The following is a 7,223-nucleotide window of genomic DNA, read 5'->3' on the forward strand; positions in this document are numbered from 1 at the left end:
GCTGTCTGAGGAGGTGGCTCTCCAGGAAACTTTTGTTTTGGGGTTGAAATTCTTGGATTGTACCTGTAGACCTGAACTCAGGCTTGCTGGTTGCCTTCATCTGCATTTCTGAGCAGTGTTTCTTTGGACAGAGTTGTGCTCCTTCTCCTGCAGACCTGAACCTCTCAGCCAAGGCCCTACAACCATGTTGTGCACCTTTCCACTTTATTAGTTACTTCAACTAAATTGCATCCCATCCCTGGCAAATTTAAAAGGCAGCAGGCAAGCCCTCTGAAGAAGAGCCATGGTGGAATTCAATTTGTGTCAACTCTGGGCTGGCAGGGATTTACAGCTGAGCTCGATCCGGCACAATGCACTTTATTCTTTTTATAGAGCAGCCTGAATGCAATGGTGGAACAGGCACGATGGGGGGAGCCGAGCAGAGGCCAAAGAACAGGAAGGCATTTTATAGGTTCAATAAGATTTATGGAGAAAGATGTTTCTCAGGAGCAGGAAGCAAGGGAATTTCCAAAAGCAGCAGAATACCTCTGCTCTTCTCCAGGTGCCTTTAATGGTGAGAGAAGTCGATGGTGTCCTTGAGGGGTTTTATCATCAAATAGAAAGGAACACAAAGAAGAGTTGTGCTCCAGTGACTCAAAGGCACAGGGGGTGCCCAGGGGTCCAGGCACCTTCAGTCCCAGTTCTCCACACCACACTCTGCTTTCATGGGGCACAACTGTCTGCTGACTCCAGGGATGGTGAGAGGAAAGACTTGAGGTCTAGAAGGATATGGTGGGAAAGCATGACCCTGGCTGAACTGAGGAGAACATGCAATGCAAATGCTGCTCCCTTTAATGGTCCCATCAGAAGAGCAGAGCCTTGGGGTTGTGGGGAGTTATTGTCGGTGACCCACCAGAGAGCCTTCTTCTCATCTCAGCTGTGAACATGAGTTAGCAGAAGAGGAAAATGTCAGCTGAGAGTGTCGTCCCTTGCATCCCTTCCCATCCTGACACAGCTGAGGCTGCTTCGCATCCGGCTCCTAAAGCTCTGTTTTAACTGCAGTGAAATCTTCACTGGGCTGCAGACAAAGCTCGGGGATGTCAGAGCACTTCTTGCACGTCACTCAGTTTCCTGGCAAGTCAAGATGCTGGTATTTACCCATGAAAGCCATAAAGCACTTGGAGAGTCAGCTGTAAAGAGATGTCGGGAATGGGTCTCTGCTAAGAGCTCTGAGTGAGAGCTCTCCCCTTCCAAGAGGCAGAGAAGCCTTGCAGGATCCCCATCACCATGGGGCAGCAGAATATCCACACCACCACCACTGCCTCAAAGGGCACCTTGGAAATCATGGGAACCCCCAACAGCAAAGGGTCTTCTGAGATCCCCAAAACACTTCAACACCCTGAGACCCACCACGTGAGCTGGCACAGCCCCCTTGGGGTGTCTCAGTGGCAGAAGACAGGACCCTGCTGTCCTTTCCTGATGGCCACCCCCCTTCCCAGCCCTGGCTGCACTGCTCCAGCCGCAATTAATTGGAACATCTCCCACTGATTCCTGATTAGCTGCTTTTGATTAGGGTTTAATGACTTCACTCGGCCCCTAATTCACAGAGATGAGCTTGGAAATGCCTGAGAACAGCTCAAACACAATCACATTTTCTCCCACCTTGGAGCCACCACTTAAGCTCTGTACACATGAGCCCTGCTCCTCTGACCCTGCAGGACCTGCCATCCTCAGCCCTGCTCCTCCTGCTCGTGCTGCCAGGCAAACCACAGCCAGGGATGCCAAGCTCTGCCTCCTGATGGTGGAGGATAGAGCTGGAGTGCAAAATGGATATTTCAATGCTGCCTTGGCCCTCAGATAATCTATAAAATTCAGTGTGTGCTTTAGCCACAGAGTTAAAGCATGCCTGGAAAAGTCAGGCTGGAGGTAGGAGCCCATGGGTGACTATCCTAAGGACAATGGGACATCCAGGCATGGCCAAGACAGAGCTGGATTGGACTCTGGACCTTCAAGGAGGGCAAGCCCCGGTGTGATCTGGTGGAGAGCAGCAGGGTGCTGCCCTTTGGGGCTGGACATGTCCAGCTGCTGTGTCCTGGCCCAGGATTCAGAGCCAATAAAAGTCTCAGTATCTCCATAGTGCTGAGTCCTGGGGAGGATTGCCTTCCTCCCTCTCCTGACTCTATCATCCCTCTGTCTTTCCTCCTCCATCCCCAAACCCTCATTCAAAGCCTGGGGACAGAGAGTTGGCAGAGCGAGGGAGGGAACAGAGGTAAACCTGAATTCTCTGTGGCTACAGGGAGCACCGGTACCCACTGAGCTCCCAGGGACCAGGATCTGCATTTCAGCTCGACTTTGGAACTTAACTGAAGGTCATGTCATGCTGCCTGCCTTCTCACCAGCCAAGGAGGTTGTAAACACTGGTTTCAGAGGCTGCCTTGCCTTTTGAAGATCTGAAAGTGCATTTATCTTCCTGAGACATGCATTAATCTACTAACTACCGGTGAAGATAAGGGGATGAAAAGAGGCTTGGTGGGGAGGAAAAAATAATAAAATAAACCGAAATAAAGTGAAGTAATCAAATCAAATAAAATAAATAAAATGGAATAAAGTGAAAGACTCATTTTCATCAGTACAAAGAGGTCCATGGACTCTTTCACAGTGCCTTAGGCACTGATGTCCCATCACACAGCAGCCTTATCACAGCTCTCCTCTGCACCAGACTCACCCTGGCAGTGTGAGGTGACAGCTTACAAAGTGTCTGAGTCCCCTCACTGTGCCCCAAGCTCCACAGCTGATCTCTTTAATCACCACATCTCAGTGACAAGGCACTGAAGCAACTCAACTCCCAAACAAGACAAATCCAGAGCAGGTTGTTTGTTTTCTCTGCAGGCAGCTTCCACTCTGTGCCTGGGCAGAGCCAAACAGGGCCAGAGCCTGGAAACTTGGAGGAATCAGGAATAAACCCTTGGTTCTCTCTACTGGACCAGATTCTGCTGGGGAGCAGGGGTATTTAAAAGAAAATAATCCTGGGTTGGAATCCCAGCTCCACAGAGCAGAGCATCTCCTTGCTCCAAGCCTCAGTTTCCTCAGAAAATCAGAATTGGGCTTCCATGTGAAGGGAGCTGGAGATCAAGGACTTCTTGGGCGTTGTATTGAATCATTCTCTGTGCTTGGCTCCTCTGCTGGACCTCCCCTGAATCCCCTGCTCTTTGTGGCAGAGGCCTCGTGGGTTCAGGCTGCTGGCAAAGAGGGAAAAAGGCCAACAACCCCAACTCCTGTCGGAGTCAGGCACAATACAGCTGACAGGAGGGGAAGAGGGACCCAGCTGCCCCCAAAACCTTGAGAGACAGCACCTCAAACCATGGAAAGGAGGGAAAGCTCCTCCACCCTGAAGTGCAGGAGTGATTTCATCAGAACAGGGCCTGGACAGAGAGGTTCCAGGGCTGCCTTTCCCCTCAGGGACTCAGGGGGATGTCACCCCCTTCACAGGCCAGGTCACATCTCCAGCCAAGCCTGGCCCAGAGCCCTGGGCTGTTTGCAGGGCAGATGAAGAGGAAGGTGGAATTAGAGAAAGAGCTGGGGGTGGGGGAAGTGCTGCAGAACGAATAAAGAGCTTTGATGGGGATGGGGAATTGAGTCAGGTTCACATTAAAGGGCAAGGAAATGAATGCTGAGATGAAGGCGCCTGCAAGTTCAAATGTAGCAAGCTGATAAATAAATAAAGTTAAAAGAATGACTTTTAATTACATTTGAAAGAGAAAAAATAGGGAGATCTGGGGGGGGAATGATAGGAAAAACTCCTCCAAACTCAGACACTGGAGCTCTGGCCTTGTTTTGGGGACACTCCTCTTGCCTGCCTGATAAGCCCAAGGCAGCCACCAGCAGTGGCAGGGCAAAATCAGCTGAACCTGGGTTTAATGCCTCAATTAAGGATCATTTTGATCAGCTTTAAAAAGCAATTTAGCCCCACTAAGCTGCAGCAGGTCAGGAGCAGGGATAGATGGCAAATCTCATTTGAAAGCCAAACACACAAATTCCCATCATTAACGGTCCCATCCCATTAATGACAATACTATTGTTGGCTTAAAATGTTGCTTTCATTGAACAACTGGAGAAGAATGAAATGCTTTCCTCCAGTTTTTGGTCTGGTGCCAGGAGCTGCCTGTAAAATCCAGATAAGAGTTCTCAGCACAAACTTCTGATAAGGGAATTAGCAGGTAAACTTTAAACTTTGGTGAAGGCAAGGAGGGGAGGGAAAGCATTTGTGATCTCTTCAGTGGTGTCAGCTTTCCAGGCTGAATCTCACCAGACCCCAGTGCCACATTCCCTGAATCCTCATCCCTATTATCCATCTGTGCTGGGAAATTACCTGTTTCCATAGCTGAGGCCAAGGCCTCATCCCCTTAAGAATCTGCCTTTTTCCTCTCCTTTCTATTTTCTCATCCTCCCCAGAGACCATCCTCCATCCTATTCCTAGAACTTCCCTTCTCTTAAGTTGAAGCTAATTCCCTGTCAAACCTTTTGGGCTTCTTCCATCCCATCTTTAAAAAAAAATTTAAAAAAATAAAAATCACTTCACCCAGGTTATCCACAAACTTAACCAAAGTTAAAAACAAATGTATTGACTCTGAATAAATCTCCCTCTTGCAGGTGCTGGGTACAAGAACATCTGTCATGGTCAGGGTGAAACACCTTGATGAAATGACCCCTAGAGAAAGAGTCTCTCACTCTATTTGTCCACTTTGCCAAGGCTCATGGAATCTAAAGCTGATGCACCAGAAATCCTGGCACATCTGAAACTTGGAGGAAGAGGATAATCTAGAAATTATTCTGCTCCTACAATCAGTTCAATCTCTACGTGCAATTGGTTCAGGAGTGATAAAATCTTTGGTCACCATTTGGATGGACAGGTTAACTCCAGGGGTATTTTCATTCCACTTCTGGAGAACCTACATCCACGGGGGGTTAAATGAGCAGCTCATGATTGTGGAACAAATTCTGGTCAGAAGAACAAAGATTAGGCCATCAAGTCATGTCTCTGTCTATCTCTGAACCTTGGAGCGGCTCCTAGCCACACTGTGCTCTTTTTATTTTTAAATAAAGCAGTGATACAATTGGCTGGAAGGTAAAAAAAAAAAAGTCTATGATCCTCCTAACACTGAATTTATGATTTTGCTTTTCCATCCTCATTACCCTCTGCTGTTGGGAGGGTGGGAAAGGCACAGGAGCAGGATGGTTCCTCACAGAAGCACCAGGATTTAGCAGATTCCTGCTTTCCCATACTGGCACTTCTCTTCAGGAGCTGCTGCCTGAGCCAAACCATTTTTGTGGAGGCAAAGCCAAAATCCAGCCAGCCCAAAGAGAAATCACAGAGTTTTTCAGAAGCTAAAAGGAATCTGTTAGTTTATCCAAATTTTCTGGGTTTGGACTTTTATATCCTGAGAGGGAACACCAAAATAACACATCAAGGGCCTAACATGACAAATTTCCTGCTTTCATGGCAAGCTGGGAATCCCAGAACTTGCATTAACACACCCATCCCTTAGTTTTAGGATTGGTTAAGACCTCCAGGACCTTAAAGTTTGGGAAAGGCTGAAATCCTTGTCTCACCTGACTCCTTAAGAGTTCCATTCTACATTTTCAACCCTACCTGTCCCAAAACTTCTGTCATCTGCCATTATTAAGCACCAGGATCCCAAGAAATTTACTATTTCTGGAACAGCAAGAGCCAGGCAGGAATATCTTGTTAAGATATCTCTTAGAGTTTGGAAAAGGTAGATTCATCTCAGCTGAAATGCTTGAGAGAAAGAGACCCAGTTTGATGAATTTCTTCTGCTGGGGAAAAGAAAAAAAAAAAAATGAGACTAAGACAACTTGTTTTAACTTTTTATTCAAAGTCATTTTGTTTTGAAACTTAAGCTGATTACAATAAAAATATATTATAAAAATGAAAAACAGGTCATGCATGAAACACTTTGATATCATCAAAATGAAATATTGCAGACTATTTTTTTTTGTTGTTGTCTTTTTGTCACAGCTCACAAAAGTCTCAGTGATTTTGACTTTTTTCATGCCAGGACAAGGAATTTTATGCTTCTATATTTCTTTTTGGGATAAGAAATCATTTATAATAATGTAGTTTTTCTCAGAGAAAAACAGAACCAGCCTTTCAGTTTCTAGCTCTGCTTTGAACTGAGACTGAGAGTTAAGTAGAGTGATCCAAAGTTGTTAAAAACCAAGAGAAAAGCTTTCATATTTCAGACTTCTATCTTCCTCTGCTCCCAGCGGCCAAAGAAAATGCCATTAGCCCTGGAGGTACTTTTGGTAAATAAAGAAAAGGGGAAAAGAAAAAAGGAGAAGGGAAAAAAGATAGACAAGAGAATAGTCTTTATCTTTTATTTTTTTGTCGTAAATATATTATAAACCATTTTCTCCAAGGCGTGAAATTGTCTCACTTCAGCCCTCCAGAGCCCAGGGAGCCTGAGCTTTCAGAGCCGCCTTTTGAAAGGGACAGGGGTGTTTTAAAGCCCTTCTCAAATGCAGTTTATTCAGAGGGGGCAGCTCCCAGGGGTGGGTGGAAATGCTCCCACAGAGATCCCGGGATTCTGAGCGAGGCTGAGGGAAAACAGCTCAACCTCAGCCGCTATTTGAACATCAATCCCCAGAAGGAGGGGACAAAGCCTCGCTTATCACATCTCCCAGCTTTCAGTTCTTGCTGCTCAGCCTTTTATTTTCGATTATTTACCGGGGCAGTGCTTCCCTGGAGGGGAGCAGATCCCAGGGTCAGGGATCAGGGATTTGGGGGGCTCAATGCTGACTTTTGCTTTTCTAAAGGCAGAGCTGCTGCTGATGTTATTCCTGACAGCTTTGCTGCCTGCAGCACCAGGACAGGGCTGGGAGCTCTGCTCAGCTGGATGGAGGCTGATCTAGAAAAAGGATGTTTTGAGAAGTCTGGCTCATGAGGAGGCCCCATTTGGGTCTCAGTTTGTTGTAGGTGGATCAGTGAACGTAGAAAAAGCTGATCCATCCCTCTGTCCTTCAGGATGGGGCCAGTTAAACTTTTCCAGAGATTTTGACCTTTTATACTTTTAAAATCAGTTTTAAATTTTTGTCAGTCGTGCTATTCAGCCATTTGATGTGTGATGAAATGCAGCTCCAGGAGGGATGGGAATATGTTTGGGACCTAAGGGGGAAAAAAATTTAATGAGAAGTACGGGAAAAGAGAAAAGAGGAAAAGAAGGGAA

Source organism: Parus major, chromosome 17, assembly GCF_001522545.3.
Source record: "Parus major isolate Abel chromosome 17, Parus_major1.1, whole genome shotgun sequence".
Classification (NCBI taxonomy): domain Eukaryota; kingdom Metazoa; phylum Chordata; class Aves; order Passeriformes; family Paridae; genus Parus; species Parus major.